Below are 11,201 nucleotides of genomic sequence, written 5' to 3' on the forward strand. Positions count from 1 at the left end.
ACGAGGTCGAGTTTGATAAGTAATTGGATGACTTTTCTTGCACGATTTCTTTCGTTGGATATCTGCATATACATTGCATTTTTATCATTGTTGCTGTAGCTGTTTCTCCTCCTCCTCCTCCTTGAACTGGTCTCTGTGACCTGAGGTCGAGTTAATAAGTAATTGAATGACTTTTTCTCACACGCTTTCCTTACTGTGTATTCAGAGGTACAACAACATATATTTACATATACATTATATTATTATTGTTATTGTGGCTTTAGCTGTACATGTTATTGTTGTTGTTGTTGTTGATGCTAGCTAATGTTCAACTCTTTATTTGGAGAAGCAGGATGTCAAATGCCCTAGGGGTACGAATTGAGAAAGCTGTCCAATATAAAGAAATAACAGATAAATGAATAAACTATATTAGATACGTATCAGATAAATAGAATAAAAAATATTTAACAAATGGATAACATTAAATGAGTTTCATTAAAAATGTATTTGCAACCAATCTGAATGTTAAAATTCCAACGACATTATTATTTTATAATTTGGTCACAGCTGGAACAAAACTTATATAAGGCTTTGTAAAAAAGAAAAGCGTAAAAAATAACAATCTTATGAGTTTTACACAAGAAAATGTATTTGCAACCAATCTGAACTTTTAAAAGTTCCAACAATATTTTTGTTATTCCATAATTTGGTCACAGCTGGAACAAAACTTATAGAAGACTTTGTAAATATAAAAAATAAAAAACTATAAAAATAGAAATTAAATTAGCTTGACACAAGAAAAAGAAGTTGCAACCAATCTGAATAGCAAAAGTTCCAACAATTATATTATTCCATAATTTGGTCACAGCTGGAACACAACTTCCAAAAGTCTTTGTAAAAATAAAAATAAAAAAGGTACAAAATATCAATTAAATGAGTTTTATACAAGAAAATGTATTTGCAACCAATCTGAATGTTGAAAGTTTCAACAACTTTCTTATTTCACAATTTGGTCACATATGGAAAGAAATTTATGGAAGACTTTGTAAATCACGAGCTGTCATTGCCTACTGTCTTTGTCTTTAGTAATTCTGTAATTACATAATAATTTTTGTTTTATCTACATATCTATCCCCAATTATTTATAACTTACTACACAAAACTCTCATTTGCATACTCCCTTTGACTAAATCATAATCATTGATTTTATTTATTTATTAAATTTATTAATTATTTATCTTTTTAATTTTATCTTCATTGATTTCATCATTTTTATAGCAAAAACAGCAATCTCATAGGGACGCCCATCACCAAAACTCTAAATCTTACATATGTATCCACACACTTATATGTTGCGTGTGTAACACCGATAGTCTACGGGAACGCCACGCCTACTTGCCGTCTTCCAACCCGGGGTTATTAGATCCTCTAAGGCCAGGCAGTCCCATCCTGACCATCTCTTACATTACTGTTATTTTCAAGCCTCTTAAAGTACACTTAGTTTATTAGATACTGTCTGTCTGAAGGTTCCTGTTGGTCATGGAGCCTAAGAAGAAGAAGAAGAAGAAGAAGAAGAAGGACTTAAGTGGACTTGCCATTGGACATGTCATGTCTCAGGCGTCATTTAACCTCTCACGAGGCAATTTGAGGCTACAATAAAGTGGCCATATAGGGCGGAGAATAAGAGGCCGCCACTTGAGTCTTGTTTATCGTCGGAAAGCTGTTGACTGTCATCCGGGTAGCGGTCAATAGGGCATTTGATAAATAAATAAGTAAAATAAAATATATATATAAATAAATAAATAAATAAAAATAGATGCGATAACAAATGAAAAATGAAAAGGTGAAAGAAAAATATTTACATGAATTTATAATAACGAATAAAAATAAATGCAATAATAAATGAAAAATAAAAAGGTGGAAGAAAAATATTTAGATAAATTTATAATAATAAATAAAAATAAATGCAATAATAAATGAAAAATAATAGATGAAAGAAAAATATTTAGATAAATTCATATTAAGTACACGAACAAACACAAGTTGCAAAAAAAAAAAAAAAAAAAGACAGGTACAAACACATGCACTTACGCATATAAACAAACACTTACTGGAGAGTTTATTACAAATAAACAAAGATATACTACAAATAAACAAAGTTATACTACAACCTCACATGAATATTATCACCTATCAACACTCACGAAAACTCAATAAATCGGTTATTAAAAAATACACACTAGAAAAATATACAAGCTAAAGCACACAAACAAACATAAGCTTTCATTCGCTGATTGAACATAAATATACACTAACAATAATCACAAACAATAATCAACACACTGACAAATAAAGAAGTACTTGTACTTTAACAAGAAACGCATGCCATTACTCAGTCAGAATATACACATTTGAAAGAAATGCCGTCGAATACGTACACACACAAAATACACACGTATACATATACATACAAACACATGGTTCCTTTCACTGACGTATGCATACACAAAACCTCAGTGAAATGTTCACTTTTATATATAAAGCCGCCTATATCAAGAGAGAAAGAAACAAATGGAACTTAGAATTATTCAAATATCAAATACCACTGCTCAAACAAATACAATAATATCCTCGACAGAAATAATCAATTAATCGGAGCTTCAATAACTTTACTTGACATCTCTTTAACAAAAAAATAAGTTAAAAAATCACGAAAGAGAGGAAAAAAATGTCTTAAAAAAAAACACACACACACAACACACACACAAAAGGTCAACTTTTTTTCATTCTAACTTTTTTTTCAAAATGGTTATAACAAATTTTTAACTCTCAAAGCCAACTTGAGAATGATAAAAAATTATCTTTTTTACGCTTCGATAACTCACTCACGAGGGCTCATAAGCTCAAGACAGGCTCAAGCCCTGATAGAATAATAAAATTAAACTTGACAGATCACTTAAAACTTGCAACAACCCTTAGTGGTCTGGTGAGAGTGGTCATGGGTTGCAATGAAATAAGCTCAAGCCAGTCTCAAGCCCAGATAGAATAACAAAATTAGGCTTGAGATATTACTTAAACCTGCAACATTCTGATGAAAACGGCCATGGGTCACAACGAGATAAACTCGAGCCAGTCTCAAGCCCGAACAGAACAAGAATGAGGGTCGAAAGCAAATGTAGTAATGAGTTTATGCTTCGTTGGGCATTCTGACCACAATCAGAGTTGACCTCTGACCCCATATATATCAGACGTCTTCAAACACAGACTAAGCAATGCCAATACATTATCCAGTTTGGTTAGCGTCGACCCTAATCTGATTCTCATTTCGAGGAAGAGGAAGATGAAATTAGTGTTTGTTTTCTTTCTACCTACTCAGGTAGGACAGAGGTTTCTCAGGAGGAAATCTAATGGTCTATGTAGTTTAAAAAAGTCTCTGTCCATTTCTTATTACTTTAGTTTTATCAATTTTATATTTTTGGATTTTGATGACCTTATTCCAGTTATTTTCTGTTACTTCCTCCTCTAAAGAACAACTTAATATTCTATGGAAGCTTGAATTTCAAGTATATGGTCCACTTTGGTGGGGTTGTTCCATACGAACAGAGTTCACCATCTGTATAATAACAATAATAAAATTTTGTGATTTATTCTCTGAACTTTTATGTCCTCCAGATTCAACCGAACATATTTTTTATCGCTCAAAACATTATTCCTCAAGATTCCTTATCTCGACTCATAATTTCTTGCAACATCGTTGAGACAACATTTTCGAACCAGATTGGCTTAAAAACGCGTAGATTCACATCAGTGATAACCAATTCACGACTGGAAAAAGAGACGATTTCCGAACATAACTGAGCGTCTTCAATTTAACTCAAAAAGACTGCAATTATAATCAAATATATTCCTGTAAATTCTTCAACGTGTCTCATAATTCTCGGTCTCTTCGAAACGCCAATATCAGTTTCAGATTGCGAATGGTTTATCTATGTATATCTATATCTGTGGGAATTAATTTTCACAGAAAAATAGTTCTGTGAATTTCGACCTAAATCTAGTAATTGCCATAAAAATCAAGTGAAGAATATGAGATTATAAATATTCTTGTCAATTCTTAGCTGATATAAATGAAATATTTATGTATATTCATATCTGTGGAATTAATTTTCACAGAAAAATAGTTCTGCAAATTTCGGCCTAAATCTAGTAATCGCCATGAAGTTCAAGTGAAGAATATGAGATTATAAATATTCTTGTCAATTCTTAGCTAATATAAATAGAATATTTGTATATATATTCATATCTCTGAAGATTAATACGAAAAAAAATTCTGTGAGTTTCGACCCAAATCAATTAATTACCATAAAAATCAAGTGAAAAATACGAGAAAATTATACATATTCTTGTCAATTCTTAGCTGATATTTATTTGTCTTATACAGTTTACAATTAGTTTTTTATTTGTTTTGTTTTTAATGCTATGCTGGTTTCCATAGTGGAGATTTTGTGCTTCTAGCTTTCTACTTTTCTAGTTAAGGTTGTAGTTTGGTTGATAATGATAATAATAAAAATAATAGGCAAATAAATGATTGAATATATACATAAATAAATTAGTAATAATTATAAAACTGATAATCACATGAGCCACTTATATAGTGAAAAAAAAAAAAACTAATATAATAATAATAATAATAATAATAATAATAATAATAATAATAATAATAATAATAAATAATCAATAATAAATAATAATAAAATAATAGTAATAATAAATAAATAAATAAATAAATAAAAAAAATAAAAATTAAGCAAAATACAAATTATTTTATTACCACATGGTAAAATGACATTTTCCCTAAAACAACAACAACAACAACCACAACAACAATAATAATAATAATAATAATAATAATAATAATAATAATAATATAATAATAATAATAATAATAATAATACAATGCAAACTCGATATTCTTCCCTCAGGAATGTCTCCAACCCAGGACTTACAAATACACCTTTAAATAAAAGACAACAAAAACATAACCAAACTGATAAAAACTCTTGAAAATCACACTCGGTGCCTGCATGTTCCAGCGATCAATCACTGGCGCTCTCCAACTACTCGATGCTTCATCAATCACGGTTCAATTACCCAGTGACTTCAATGCATCTTAATTAGGGAGATAGCTTCGCGAATTTTAAGAAGCTAATGACTGGGTGGGTGGGTGATTTAAAAAGGCTGACAGATCCTTTGGCGTCGATGTCTTCACTGATTCAGTAGGTTTTTTTATGGTTTTATAATTTTATTGTGTGGTTTTAAATGTCTTTTAATAGTTTATCTTGTGTATGACCCAAAGAAAAGACATTAAGTCTCGTCATTAAGGACGCTATGTACCGTTTTGAAGATTCCACTAAAGGTGCATCCACATCACCATGAGATATGTCATGAAAATGCCTTGGCAACTTGTTGCATACATGTCACAAACATAAAATGCAATGGCAACTTATTGCATACATGTCACAATCATAAAAATACCTCACCAACTTGTTGCATACAAGTCAGGAACATAAAAATGCCTTGCCAACTTGTTGCATACATATCACAAGCATAAAAATGACTCAGCAACCTGTTGCATACAAGTCAAGAACATAAAAAATATATTGGGAACTTATTGCATACAAGTCAAGAACATAAAAATGCCTTGCAAACTTGTTGCATACAAGTGAAGAACATAGAAACGCATCGGCAACTTGCCGCATACATGTCACAGACACCTCGTTAACTTGTTGCATACAAGTCAAGAACATGAAAATGCCTTGCCAACTTGCCAAATACATATCACAAACAAGTTGAGAAGATGTCAGCAACCACAGAGAACAAATCTTGGGGGAATGCTGGATGACCAGGTGATAAGAAATACTGCTAAGTCTTAAATTTAGACACGTATTCAACTTGTCTGTGATATGTGTGCTATAAGTTGCTGACATGTCTATGACATTTAAAAAAAATTCTTTTATTAATATAATTTTATTTTTTGGTTTTAAATCTTTTTCACAATTTATCTTGTGTATAATCCTAAAGAGAGACTGAAAGTCCCGTCATTAAGGACTAAGGACAGTACGTTTTGTCTCGAACAGTGGACTGAGGGAGCGTCCTAGCAAGACCCTTCTCAGTCTGGGGCAAGCGGCAATGGGGCACAATAAGGTTCACAACAATGTAGTGTATAGCATGGGCAGTCATTTATGGTTAGCTAATTGCTTTTGCGTCTTATTTTTGGGAATAATAATAATAATAATAATAATAATAATAATAATACCTCGCTAAGTAAGCCGCCTTAAATTGCCAAACCTAAACAGAAATTGAGAGAGAGAGAGAGAGAGAGAGAGAGAGAGAGAGAGAGAGCGAGAGAGAGAGAGGGCGGGGGAGAGGGTGGAACCGTTAGCGCCATACCTGCATTCTTCTTACGCGAAAAGAAAATAAGAAAAAATGAAAAACAAGGTTATGGCAACAATACAACCTGGGCCAGTGTTGCCAATGCAGATTCCCTTCGACCTTTGGCCTTCCTCTCGTAGAACAAGGAAACTTTCGGAGGTCCTTGCGCGCGCGCAATCGTGCGCGTGTGACTGTGTGCATATGTGCGCATGTGTACGAGCGAGCCTGCATTGTATTCAAATCGCAGTCAACCAGATCTTGAATATAGTATATTATTTAGGGAAGTTCATGTAGGAACAAAAGGTGTTTGACACAGAGGACCTCTAGCCAGGACCCTAACCCCTCCCCTCTAGGCAAATACACACCCACAACCACCCCCCCCCCCCCCCACACAGACACATGACTACCGCAACAACTCCTCAAGCAAGAAAAATTGAACAATGATGCTTTGGAGATCACAAAAAAAAAATAAGAAGAAATCTTCCTTGCAATGATATGAATTTCATTTGAAACGATTTTGGTATTCTTTCCCAAGGTGTGGTTTTTTTTCCAGTTCCAGGTCAATTTGCCTGGAAGGAACTTTGAAATGTCCTCGAATGACATTGAAGAACTGTGTTTTAATTTATTTTTCTTATTATTATATTATTGGAAGCAGTCTACTTGTTTGGGGAGTTTAGTAATTAGCCGTCAACATTATTTTACTTATGAATAATATTGGTTAATTCTGTTATTCAAAATATAACTGAATTCTTAGCCCTCTCTCTCTCTCTCTCAATATATATATATATATATATATATTATATATATATATATATATATATATAATGTATATATATATATATAAAATATATATAAATACGTACAGCATATATATATATTTATATATATTATATATATATATATATATAAACATATATAAATACGTAAAGTATATAATACAATATATATATATACACACACCTACATAACATACGTACTCACACACACACACACATAAACACCCACAAACTTATAAGAGCACCGATTGTTTTGGTACCAAACGCATCCACTAGAACACGTGGCGATAGTTGCGACTAGCAATTGCTAAATGAACGCAAATTGCTTCCAAGCACGCACTCCGTGTACACTCCCTCTCACATAACGAAACCAAACATACGACGCATGCTGTCGTAACTCCTTTCTTAAGCCGCTGCTGGCTGTCGGGTCTCATTGTGACCCACTGCTACTCAAAAGATTTCCGGTATAAAGCAAAATATTAAATGGAAAATGACACAAAGGAGAGACTTCGAATCAATCGTCACCTGTCCCTTCGCGATGTTCAAGTCTTATTGTGACCCACTGATACTTGTACTAGTCTGATATTGTTTGTTAGATGGTTTGTAACAATCTGTTATTGGTTTTTATATAGCATGGGAGCTCTCTCTCTCTCTCTCTCTCTCTCTCTCTCTTACAAGAGATACTTGTAACAATCTGTTATTGGTTTTTATACAGCCTGGAAGCTCTCTCTCTCTCTCTCTCTCTCTCTCTCTCTCTCTCTCTCTCTCTCTCTCTGTGTGTGGCAAGGCAGGCCTAAGGGAATTATGTTTTTTTAATCACTGAAGGTAGAACATTTTATTTGGATTTATTTCATCCAATGGACTTTTCTTGAAACTTATACCATTCAGCGGAGCTTTTTGGGTGACTTCTTCCACTCACTGGACTTTAATTTGGACTTGTCCCATACAGCAGACCTTTATTTGGACATTCCATTCAATGGCTAATTTATTTGGAATGACTCTATTCGATGGAATTTCAGTTGAGGCATGTGGTTTGAATCTGGTTAGTCAAGTAACAGTATGTATGTATGTATGTATGTATGTATGTATGTATGTATGTATATGCATCAATTCCATTAGAGGTCAAAAATCTCACGTAAGGGACATATTTTGACATAGTTTACGCAGGGCATCGTGCACTGAGGTCAACATCATGGGTAGTGTCACCTCACGCTGAGTCGCTGTTTATGCTGGCCCTCATTACTGGTGGAAGAGAGAGAGAGAGAGAGTAGCCAAATAAGGTATTGTTTGTGACTTATCTGCAGGGCGTTGACTTCTCGTGCTGGGGCGTTGAATAGGAACAATTTTAGCATTTTTTATTTTTTATTTTCGGCTCCGTTTTCTGTTTTCTTTGCAAGATCACAATATTCTGGTGATATACTGCAATTTTCATTTTCGTTTATGGATGAATTTTCACTCTGTCGACTCAACAAGATCACAATACTCGTAAAGTTAATTTACTTTGGTGATTTATCATAACATTTAAAACTGTCCTAAATCTATTTTAAGTTTTTAATCTTAATAATATGTTATTGAAGTTAGCTAAGAAAGGTGACTGACTTTTGACTTGAACAGATGTTAAATAATAATAATAATAATAATAATAATAATAATAATATAATAATAATAATAATAATAATAATAATAATAATAATAATAATAATAATAATAATAATAATAATAATAATGGACTACTAAGGGGAGCTGCAACCCGGAACCCCACACTGTAAATACCACCCAGTCGAATTGGAGGGCTGAATAATAATAATAATAATAATAATAATAATAATAATAATAATAATAATAATAATATAATAATAATAATAATAATAGGAACACTAGTCACAATCCCAATATCCTGAAAAAGAATCTGGAAAAACTAGAGGCTGAAGTAGCTCCAGGACTCCTGCAGAAGAGTGTGATCCTAGAAACGGCGCACATAGTAAGAAAAGTGATGGACTACTAAGGAGGCAGGATGCAACCGGGAACCCCACACTATAAATACCACCCAGTCGAATTAGAGGACTGTGATAGAGCAAAAAAATAAAATAAAATAATAATAATAATAATAATAATTGAAAAAGAAACCCACAAATTCGATTTGTAACTTGTTTACTTCTAAGTATTTACATTTAGTTTTACTCCACACTCGAGTACTTTCAGGCCCTTCTGTGGCCCATTCTCAAGAGATGTTTGGGATGTTAGCCTGGGTCAAGGCCCAGCAGTCTTCTGGAACTTCTTCTCGTTGTGCTGTTCTGGTTTTCTTGAGAGTTGCCAATCCCCTCTTGTCGCTCTGATATCCTGAGCTGATGGTCAATGGGATTAATCCTTGAGGTAAGGGTGTGGTCACCGAAAGTCTGTTGGGCAGGAAACCTAATCTCCAGGTCAGCAGGGTCAATCTTAGCTTCTTTTAATATCAAAGCTCGGCTTATGGGATCTTCTGAGGTAAAACCTTTGTTTCCTTCAATTACTTTAATCTCTCTGATAAGTGCACCTTCTACTACCCTCCTGTGACTAATTTTGTTGCTTTTGTATATAAGCCTACTGTTTTTGAAATCCATCCTATGGTCATTTTCCCAACAATGTCTAGCTATAGCACTCCCCTGAGAGTTAAGCTGTACTGCCCTTCTATGTTCTTGGACTCTAGTCCTTATTCCCCTACCTGATTCCCCCACATATCTGTCTCCACAATTATTGCAATTGATTATGTATACCCCCGCTACATCATCTGTATTACTGTCTTCTCCTTCCAATTTATTTTTACATACTTTGTTTTTTTAAGGTATTATCAAAGGTATATACAAATTTATATTGACTTTCTTTCATTTTTGAAGTGATTTGTTTCATTTTAGGCATAAAAGGGAGGGCAAACTATTTTCTTGTTTTCTTTATTCCATGTACTCTCTACATTCGTTCTGTAAAATATTTTCTAGCTTTTGTTGAGTGCCCTTTTTCTGAACCATTCCGGGTATGCTAATGCATCGAAGCTTTTATCGATGTAATTTATTTCTTGCTCTATCTTGCAAGGGTCACACGTTCTCATTGCCCTAAGAAATAAACCTGTTAGAACCCCTACAATATTAACATAGAATTCAACAGCAAGATTAACTACCTTAATGTAGAACATCACAATGATTTAGCTCCTTTTCTCAGAGGAGTGATGATAGGGAGTAATGAAAGCAAACTTGGAGATATCTTGCCAAGGAGATTTAGTATCGCTCTGAAGGGATTAAAAAGCTACAAAGATATTAGAATTATGAAAGCTGACAAAGGGGGTTGTATTGTTATCATGAATAGTTCAGATATAGGGTTAAAATGTACAGGCTACTAGATGATGAAACTACTTATGCTAAAATAGAGAATCCTCCAACAATTCAAAAGCTTCAGAATACCTTTAATCAGAATGTGAAGAAAATAATCAGTAGACTAGGTAATGGGAAGGACATGCTATGCAATAAATTATTCTCAAGTAAATTACCTGAACTTGCATATATACATGGCAGCCCCAAAATACACAAGGAGGGCTGCCCACTACGCCCTATTGTTTCTAGTAGGAAATCTCCTAACAAAAACTTAGCTGTGTGGTTAGCTGGAGAACTAGGAATATACAGGTAGTGTTTTCAGAATCCCATATTAAACATTCAGTAGATTTCATAGACAAAGTTAAGAAAAAGAATATAAAAGGACACATGGTTAGTTTTGATGTAGTAGCATTATTCACCAATGTCCCCTTAGATAAAGTATTAGAATTCCTACACACTAAACATAATGAAGGTATTTTCAATCCAAACATCGAAATAGGCGTCTTCCTTGAGTTGATCAAATTGTGTGTCAGTGATACTTATTTCACGTTTGAGGGGACATGTTTACAAACAGAAATATGGAGTAGCTATGGGGTCCTCATTATCACCTATATTCGCTAACATATATATGGAATATTTCGAAACTAATCTAGTTCCTAATGTGAATGTCCCT

This window comes from Macrobrachium nipponense, chromosome 7, assembly GCF_015104395.2.
Source record: "Macrobrachium nipponense isolate FS-2020 chromosome 7, ASM1510439v2, whole genome shotgun sequence".
Taxonomy (NCBI): domain Eukaryota; kingdom Metazoa; phylum Arthropoda; class Malacostraca; order Decapoda; family Palaemonidae; genus Macrobrachium; species Macrobrachium nipponense.